Raw genomic sequence first — 10,349 nt, forward strand, 5'->3', positions numbered from 1 at the left:
GGAAGTCTTCATGACACCCTGTAACTGTGTGCCTTGCACCAGTTGGAAAATAAACTCCAAGAAGCCAGTAAGTAAGCAAGCAAATAAAATCACCAAAATGGGGATCCCTGGGTGGCGCAGCGGTTTGGCGCCTGCCTTTGGCCCAGGGCGCGATCCTGGAGACCTGGGATCGAATCCCACATCGGGCTCCCGGTGCATGGAGCCTGCTTCTCCCTCTGCCTGTGTCTCTGCCTCTCTCTCTCTCTCTCTGTGACTATCATAAATAAATAAAGAAAAAAAATAATTAAAAAATTTTAAAAAAAATCACCAAAATGTATTAAATGAATGAAAAATAGAAATCCCTATATTCGGGCAGCCCTGGTGGCTCAGCGGTTTAGCGCCGCCTTCAGCCCAGGGCCTGATCCTGGAGGCCCGGGATGGAGTCCCACATCGGGTTCCCTCTGCCTGCCTCTCTCTCTCTCTGTCTCTCATGAATAAATAAACAAAATATTAAAAAAAAAAAAAAAAGAAATCCCTATGTCCCTTTCCCAGCAGCGTTCCTCCCATGTGTAACTTCTGGTCCATTTTTGTGAATTCTCCCAGGTTTTTCCTATGCCAGTAGCAGCCAACATGTAAGGTGTCAATTTATAAGCCTTTCTGCATTGTGCTTTCTCCCTTAACCACACCTGGGAGTGCTTCTCATACCCACACCTGTAGACCTACCTCACTGTTTTAATGACTACTTGGCTCCATGGCCCAGCTGTGAACACCTTCAGCCTCAGATTTCCAGCAACCAAGAACAAGGCCTCACCTGGCTCCACATTCTCAAGAGAACAAGAGAGATCACTTCACAGAAGGGAATTTGCAGCACTCGCCAAAAGAAAGACCATGCAGATCCTTATTGGTGAGTCCTCAGCTGCCTTTTCAAGCATAACTTCCAGTGTCACCATGTAGTAAGAGATTGACATGCAGTTTCTGGTTCCTTCCTAAAAAATAAAAGCTATATTAAATTTAGTTCAAAGAACTTTCTCAGGGACGCCTGGGTGGCTCAGTGGTTGAGCATCTGCCTTTAGCTCAGGCCGTGATCCTGGGGTCTCAGGATTGAGTCCCGCCTCAGGCTCCCGGCAAGGAGCCTACTTCTCCCTCTGCCTGTGTCTCTGTCTCTCTGTGTGTGTGTCTCTCACGAATAAGTAAGTAAAATCTTAACAAACAAACAAAACTTTCTCAGAGGCGCTTGGCTGGCTCTGTGGGTGGAGCACAGAACTCTTGACCTTGGGATTGTGGGTTCGAGCACTATGTTGGGTGTAGAGATTATTTAAAAATAAAATCTTAAAAAATAACTTACTCAGATTTCATGTCTACAGATTTAGGCCAAATCATGGTAAGATGATGGCCAATAAATACACATTGCTGATGTGGTCTGATCAGGGCAGTTACCACTTCTGGAGAAATAAGATTTCCTTGTCAACAATGGAGATAGACCCACTGCTCTGGCTCTGCTGGGCACGCCACGCTGGGGGGTTCTCTCTATGTCTGAGCAGCAGGCTGAGGAAGCTCGTGGGTAGGTTGGGGGTGTGCCCAGAAGGTAATGGCAAAACAGGTTGGCAGGCCAGTAAGATGGTGAGGAGCACTTGAATTGGGAGGATCTTGAGCCTGAGGAAGAGAAGATTTGTGCCCGGGTCATACCCACAGTTTTCACACACTGAAAGCACTGTCCTAGGGGAAGGATACCAGTGTGGACAGATGGGAGGGAGGCCGAATGTGGTTGTAGCTTTTATGTTCAGATCAGGAATCTGTTACTTTTTGAGGTGTGTGTTTCCCATCACTGTAGGATTTTATACAGGCCGGGTTGGGCAGTTTAGCATGAAGAGTCTGTGGGAAGCTGTACAGATAGCTTTTTTAGGTCCCTTGTCTCTAGATTCTTTTTTTTTTTTTTTTTTACATTTATTTATTTATTCATGAGAAACACAGAGAAAGAGGCAGAGACACAGGCAGAGGGAGAAGCAGGCTCCCTGCGGGGAGCCCATTGCAGGACCCAATCCCAGGACCCCAGGATCATAACTTAAGCCAAAGCCAGAGGCTCAGCCACTGAGCCACCCAGGCAGGGGGCCCTTGTCTCCAGATTCTGCAATTCCATCTGATTAAGCAGGATTTCAGTCTCCCGTTCCCTTTGCCACACCAGTCATTAGACTTTTTTCTTCACATTTTTTATTCTTTCCTCTTAAGCTCTTGGAGATTCTGGACAAGTATTTTAGCAAATAAACACTATAAATCTTTGACATTTATGAAAGCCTCTGAAAGAGGAAGGACCATAAATGTCCTTGGAAGGAAGCAGGGTCCTTGCAGGGGAGGCAGACCTGTTGTACCTCGTGCTCTGCTGCTCCTCTCTGGCCACAGGGATGGGACAGCACAGATGCCACGTGTCCTCCCCAGTGAGGTTATGTTAGGTGGTCCTGTGTAGGGGCTCTGGGGAAGATGCAAGAACAGAAAATGAAACTCCTGGGTGGCTTCCACGGAGTTGTAGAAAATAGGACCTTTACATAAAAGCGACAGTGTCAGACGGGGTGCATCCTCTAAGGCTGAGTGGGGCTGATCTGTGAAGTGGGGCTAGTCTTGGCCCCACCATGGTTGGCAAGTGAGGATCACGGGAGATGCTGCCCCAGAGCCTGGCCCACGGTGAGCACTCGGCTAGGGCTGTGACTTCTAAGGCCCCATAGACAGGGGGGGCCTGGTGCTAGAAGCATGATGTTTCCACTGATCCATCTGGAGAGGCTAAGAGAGAAGCTAGTTGGGGAGGGGATGGATTTGTAAATATACTCCTAATTCTTTCCTTACAGCAGCAAGTCAGTTTGTTCATTTGTTCTTTCTTTTCTTTTTTCTTTTCTTTTCTTTTCTTTTCTTTTCTTTTCTTTTCTTTTCTTTTCTTTTCTTTTCTTTTCTTTTCTAAGATTTTGTTTTTTTGAGGGCACCTGCGTGGCTCAGTGGTTGAGCGTCTGCCTTTGGCTCAGGTTGTGATCCCAGGGTCCATCGGCTCTCCACAGAACCTACTTCTCCCTCTGCCTATGTCTCTGCCTCTGTGTGTGTGTCTCTCGTTAACAAATAAAGTCTTAAAAAAGATTTTGTTTATTTGAGAGAGAGAGAGAGTATGAGCAGGGAAAAGGAGAAGCAGGTGCCCCGAGGAGCAGGGAGCCCGACCTGTGGCTCGATCCCAGAACCCTGAGATCATGTCCTGAGCCACAGGCAGACGCTTATTAGACTGAGCCATGCAGGAGCTCCAGTTATTCCTTCTGTGCATTGGGAAAGAAATTTCCACCATGAGCACATGCCATGGTGTATGGTTCAAATGAAACTATTTTGCTTCCACGCCCCAAAGATCGCTCAAATTCCAGATTAAACTCCGGTTAAACAAAAACAGTGGTGAGCCAACCCGGATTTTCAGGTCCAATTTTATGTTCCTCCTTTTTCTCCTAGCCCAACACACAACCAGCCAGCCTGCTGTAGTCTTTGGATGACACTTCTTTTTTTTTTTCATTCGACAAGCATTTATTGAGCGCCATGAATGTTGAGTGTGCTAGGAATATGGTAAAAGGCAGACCCGGGCCACCCTTCATGGAGCTGATGCTGTCAGTAGGGGAGCAGACAGGCCAGCAGGTAGAGCATGCCAAGCCCTCTGACGGAGGAAGTAGACCTAGGGAGCGCTATTAAGAGCCTGCAGGGGAGACACCCAAGCCAGGCTGGCCTTCTGGAGCAAGCAACATAAATTGAGAGCTGGAGGCAAAATAATAATTAGCCAGAAAAAGTGAGGAATGGAGTTGTAAATGAGAAGATCCAAAGCAAAAATTTTCAAGGAACTGAAAGACATTGGAGCCGAGAAGGGAAGATGGCCCTGAATGAGCTGTAGAGACAAGTAGAAGGCAAACAGGTGAGCCAGAGCCCCGGGACTGAGGCAGGCCTGTAGAGGGCAGGGCCAGAGGAACAGAGGTGGCCATTGTCAGGATCCAGGTGATGGAATGAGGGAGATGATTTGGAGTTGGCAACCTCTACTGTTGCTCCAAGGACTGGATGGGTGGTGAGGAAATGGGGGGGGGGGGGGGGGGGGCGGGGCAGGTGGTTCTATCAACAGGTGTGGCTGTGAAGACGTGGGGCTGGTGGCCAGGGTCTGTTTTTGGTAGTGGTGGTCTTTTTTTTTTTTAATTTTTATTTATTTATGATAGTCACACACACACACAGAGAGAGAGAGAGAGAGAGGGCAGAGACACAGGCAGAGGGAGAAGCAGGCTCCATGCACCGGGAGCCCGATGTGGGATTCTATCCCAGGTCTCCAGGATCGCGCCCTGGGCTGAAGGCAGGCGCCAAACCGCTGCGCCACCCGGGGTTCCCTGGTGGTCTTGTTTTTAAGGATGGAAAAGGATGGCATTTCCTAGAATGGATTTCATACGGTCTGCCCTCAGTGGGAACACTGGAACGAATTCCTTACAGCAGAATTATGGTGTCACCTCATTTGGAGAGGCAGCCGGGACCAGGCTCAACCTGGAAGGAGTTCCTGGGGTCAGGCTGGAGGAAGCAGACAGTGAGTTTATTTTTAAACCCAAGTGGGCACTACAGCTGCCAGGGAGAAGCAGACGGCTCTCGGGGAGAATAGAGATTGGCATCTGGTCAGACACTTGTCAGGAAGCCTGCAGGCTGCCAAATGGGCAGGGGTTCAGATTGGCTGAAGGCCAGGCCTGTGCATGAGGGGTCAGGGTGGGGGTGAGGGGAGCAGCAGTTAACACTCTGGAGCCCAATGGGGCACCCGGGTGGCTCAGTCAGCTGAGCATCCGACTCTTGATTTCAGCTCAGCTCATGGTCTCAGGTTCGTGGGCTCGAGCCCCACGTGATGCTCAGTGCTCGGTACAGAGTCTGTCTGAGACTCTCTCCCTCCCTCCACCTCTCCTGCCTCGTGTGGTCTTGCTCTCAAGTAAGTAAATAAATAAATCTTTATATAAAACAAAACAAAACACACTCCAGAGCCCAGCGGAAAGTAGGGCAGCCCCGGTGGCGCAGTGGTTTAGTTCCGCCTTCAGCCTAACGCATGATCCTGGAGACCCGGGATCGAGTCCCACATCGGGCTCCCTGCATGGAGCCTGCTTCTCCCTCTGCCTGTGTCTCTGCCTCTCTCTCTCTCTCTCTCTCTCTCTCTCTCTCTGTCTAAATAAATAAATAAATACATCTTTAAAAAATTATTTAAAAAAAAAAAAAAAACCAGAGCCCAGCGGAAGCATTGCCCAAGGAGGCAGTGCAGACCCAAGGCCTGAGCCCCGAGGCAGCTTGGGCCCAGTGGGCATACTGAGCACGCTGTCATCCCTGAACTCGGGGTGCGGGGTGGGTCAGGCTTCACCTCGGCTGGTGGTCGGATGGAGCATGTGAATGGCTGTGTGCAAAAGCAATGGGCAGCCAAGCATTAGGGGTGTTCCGCTGGCACCCTGGACGACCGGGTCGCACCTTGTCCCCTTACAGCCAACCTGGAGGGCAGATGTGACCAAACGAAGGCTCTCGCAGCATGCTGCGTGGGTGACATTGCCCATGGCTTTACAGCCTCATCGGTCGACTCGTAGGCAGGGAGACACTTTTCTCCCAAGGGCTCCGGTGACAGCAGGTGCCCATGCCTCCTGCACCATTGCAAGGGCTGCCAGGGCACACTTCAGGAGTTGTCACCAGGGATGGTCTTTAGGGCGCAAGATCTTAGGGCTCTTGTAGGACACACCATAGCAGAAGCTGAGGCGCGGCGCTGACAATGCTTGCTCCTGCTTTCAGCACCAGAAGGCCTGAAGCCCCCCCCACAGATGCTGGAGCCAGGAGTATGGAGGGTTTTGGGGTTCAGGGTGGGAGGGCCTCAGGGACCTGTGTACGGGTGGGATGCAGATCTCACTTCCTGTGTCTGTGGCTTCTCAAGAAACAAGAATGAATTTCCAGCTTCAAAGGCCAGAAGTTGACGCTGGAGCCGCGGCTGACAGCCCTTGCCTGCGGAGTGCTTTTGGCAAGAACAGGCTTCCTGGGCACTGAGCCTCAGGGCCAGGGCTGTCCCTGGTCTTCCACTGCCCTTCTGAGAAGGGTGATCAAAGTCTCACTTTATCCACAGCGAGTTCCTGGGTTCAGGGCAGGGCGCATCTAGCTCTCTCACTCTAGATTAAGTTAAAATTCCCTAGGGATCCCTGGCTGGTGCAGCGGTTTGGCGCCTGCCTTTGGCCCAGGGCGCGATCCTGGAGAACCGGGATCGAATCCCACGTCAGGCTCCCGGTGCATGGAGCCTGCTCCTCCCTCTGCCTGTCTCTCTCTGTGTGTGTGTGTGTGTGTGTGTGTGTGTGTGTGTGTGTGTGTGTGTGTGACTATCATAAATAAATAAAAATTAAAAAAAAAAGTTCCCTAATCTTGCCAAGATCATCCTAGCTCCTCCCTTGCCTCCTGGGAAGGCACACGCAGATTCCCTCTGAGTTTTAATGAGGTCTTGTCTTCTGCAGCCAAACCTGGTCTCTCCTGCCCTCATCTATGTCCTCTCTTCTGGCCTTTCCTCCTTTCAGAGTTTCCTGGGTTGAGATGATGCAATTCAGTAGTTCTTGTCTATACCTGTGCCATCCGGGATGGTAGCTGCTGGCCACATGTGGCTCTTGAGCACTTGAAATGGGGCTAGTCCAAACTGACATATACCTGAAGTCCCAAATACAGTCCTGACTTCAGACTTAGTACAAAGACAAATTAAAAAAACAACAACAATGTAACATTTCAATTATCATTTTATGTTGATTACATATTGAATTGAGAATATTTTGGATATATTTGATTTGGGGTTTTTTTTTGTTTTTTTTTAAAGATTTTTAATTTATTTATTCATAGATACACAGAGAGAGAATGAGAGGCAGAGACACAGGCAGAGGGAGAAGCAGGCTCCATGCAGGGAACCCGACGTGGGACTCCATCCTGGGTCTCCAGGATCATGCCCTGGGCTGCAGGCAGCGCTAAACCGCTGCGCCATCGGGGCTGCCCTGGATATATTTGATTTGATAAGTTGTATTAATATTAACTTTAGGGATCCCTGGGTGGCTCAGCAGTTTAGTACTGCCTTCAGCCCAGGGTCAAGTCCCACATCAGGCTCCCTGCGTGGAGCCTGCTTCTCCCTCTGCCTGTGTCTCTGCCTCTCTCTCTCTGTCTCTCATGAATAAATAAATAAAATCTTTAAAAAAATTTTTTAAATGTTAACTTTACCTGTTTCTTTCTTTTTAGTGAAGTTACTAGAAAATTTAAAGACACCTACGTCGCTTTCCTTTGTGGGTGATGTACATTATTCTATTGCACAACACCAGTCTAGACACTAGGATGGACCATAATGAATTTTTTTTTAAGATTTTATTTATTTTTTCATGACAGAGAGAGAGAGAGAGAGAGAGAGAGAGAGAGAGGCAGAGACACAGGCAGAGGGAGAGGGAGAGATGCAGGCTTGGATCGAAGCCGGGGTCTCCAGGATCACACCCTGGGCCAAAGGTGGCGCCAAACCGCTGGGCCACCGGAGCTGCCCCATAATGAATTTATAATCATTCTTTCAACTCAACAAACACACTGAGCACATGCAAGGTGCAGATGGGGCTTAGTGATCCCAGCTGTCCATCGTGGTCACCCTCACCTCAGGAGGGCACTGAGGAAGCCCACACATAGAACTGGGAATTAAAATCTGGACCCAGGGCAGGCCCGGTTTAGCGCCGCCTTCAGTCCAGGGCGTGATCCTGGAGACCCAGGATGGAGCCCCACATTAGGTTCCCTGAGGGGAGCCTGCTTCTCCCTCTGCCTGTGTCTCTGCCTCTCTCTCTCTCTCTCTGTCTCTGTCTCTCATGAATAAATAAAAAAACCTTTAAAATAAAATAAAATCTGGACCCACAATCCATCCAGAAATTCTGAACAGGTGAGTGCTGAGTTAGAGAGAGTGACCCAGATTCAGCCTGGGGTGGTGATCCTATCAAAGGATCTGGGAGCAGAATATATCAAAAATATATACCTGGGAATTCTCACAACTGTGACCTTCACAGCAAATTTTGAATTTCTGGTCCCACTGCACGCTCTTTAGGAACAACCCTGCCAGAACTGCCTGTGATGTGTCCTGAAGCCAAAGCAAGTACTTTTCCTGATGATCTGTTTGGACCAGATCTGGTGTTCCATTCCAGCCCACAGAGCCTTCCACCTGGGCAGATGGGAGGTGTGCTGGCATCAGAGGGCAGCCCAGGGGCAGAGGCTGAAGCCACCTGCCTGGCGTTCCCAATGCCACCTGGTGCCCACTCTGCTCTGCTGCCCCCTGCTCTCTGGGCACGTAGGGTGCCTGGGTAACTCCAGGGGCTCCAGGGTTTGGTCTGAGGCAGAGAAGCAGGTGTCAAGAGTGACTGAGCAGACTTTCATGAGTCCCTGGTGACAAGCCTCACCCATGCCCTCTGGCAGCAGCCAGGTTGGTCACCACCTGAAGGGTCAGCTGTGTGACCCATCAGAGTCTGAAGATCAGGACAGACTGAGGAGTGAGAAGGAAGAGCGGAGGAGAGGCAGCAGGAGTGGAGAAAGTGAAGAAGGCTTCCCATCCAGAGCAGACAGGGCAAGCCTAGAAGAGCAAGGACTGGCAGGTTTGAGAAGGATCCTGGGCTGCCAGGTGGGGAGACAGGAGGTAGATGTTCCCAATATCCCGGGAGACTCAGATGTCAGAACAGGGCAGGGACCAGGAACCTAGGCTGGCGCAGCCCTGAGTCCTACTCTCCCTGCATGAGAGCCGCGGTGGTCCTGGGAGCCCCTCCCCTTCGGGAATCTGGAGCTTCCAGCTGCTCCTTCTCTCCGGGCCCTTGACCGCTGCTATTTCTTGCTCGCATTATCTGTACTCCAAATCACCTTGCTTTCGTTCTCTGCCCCAGCTCTCATCTTATCTGCCCCCGCCCCGAACAAGGGAACAAGTGGGGCTTCCAGAGGCAAGTACCTCCGGCCCCAAAGCCTCTGAAGGGGAAGATGGGAAGAATGAGAGGGGCTCTGAGCCTTGGCGGAGCTCAGCCCCTTCCTGCCCCAGGCATGGTGGGAGCGAGCAGAAGTGAGAAACAGCAGATTCTTTGCAGGCCAAAGAGCAGGTGCCCTGGGACCAGATTAGTGGTTTTATCCAGCTTTCTGGAATCTCTTGGGAGACCAGGAGAGGCTTCTCTAGCTATAACCATAAAAGGGAAGTTGGGGCTCCTGCCTTTGAGTAAGATGCTTCCTATTCACCTCCCCTTCTGCTTTGCCAAAGCCAGAGGGAGGCAGTTATCTTTGCTGGGAGAGCCGAGGAAGCGGAAAGGCTGGCCCTCCACCCATCAGCGCCTATTTCCTGGCCGGGAATGGAAAGCTACACTCCTTCGTCCCAGTCTCTCAGCGCCCAGTCCTGGGTGCTCACTTCCCACCTCCAGTGCCCCAGTCATCATGCTCCCTCCAGGGCCAAGGAGGACAAGGAAGGGCCCAAGTCACAGTGCGGTCATTTATAGAAAGGAGAGACACAGGTTGGTGTGAGCTCCACGGAAGCCCCAGGACATGATCTTTAATTGATGCTCCTGTCCCTGCCTCCCCACCCCGAGCCCCAGATGACGTATTTACAAGATGCTGTATGGAGCCATTTCCAGGCCGGGGCCAATGCAGCCTCCACTCCTCCCTGGGTGTTGCCAGGGTGGGCCGGGAGGATGCAGACAGCTGGGAGCCAGGTGGACTGGTCACAGGAAGTCTTGAGTCCTCCACACCCCACGCCCAACCCCACGTGTGCGCACACACAGGCCTGTCTGCATGTGCAGAGGTATTCACACTTGTGCAGAGATGTGGATCCAAATGCTTGTGCCAGATGCATTACCAGCTGTGTGTACGCGTGTGCCACCAGAGAATGCCTTACGGTACCTCGGCAGCAGTGCCAAACCCAGCCCTTTCCCTCCTGCCCCTGCTCCAGTTCGTGGGGCTGGCGGAGCAGGACTGGCCAGGGGGTGTCCCACTCACCCCCTTCTCTTGGGCAGTGCCAGCTGGAGCTCAGTATTGAGGATCCCACTGTAGCCGCATCCGGCTTCCCAAAGGGGTGTCAAAGGGTCTCAGTCCCCAGTTTGCCCTGAGGGGTGGTGCAGATAAACAGGGAGCCATTTCCTCCTCAAAGATGCCCCAGAAACAGAGGGACTGAACAGGCAGCTCAAAGGCCCTGGGGTGTCCAGAAATCCCTGCTGAGTCTGGGTGGGGTATTTCTGGGGTGAGGGGCTCTGCTCATTTGTGGCTTTCATCCATAAGGTAGCTTAACCCCCATCTTGCCCTTGCTGGCTGGTTTGTAGTAGTTGAACCAAGGTTCCGCCGTCCCATGGGTCCCATGGGTCACG

This window comes from Canis lupus, chromosome 9 (genome assembly GCF_011100685.1).
Source record: "Canis lupus familiaris isolate Mischka breed German Shepherd chromosome 9, alternate assembly UU_Cfam_GSD_1.0, whole genome shotgun sequence".
Lineage (NCBI taxonomy): Eukaryota > Metazoa > Chordata > Mammalia > Carnivora > Canidae > Canis > Canis lupus.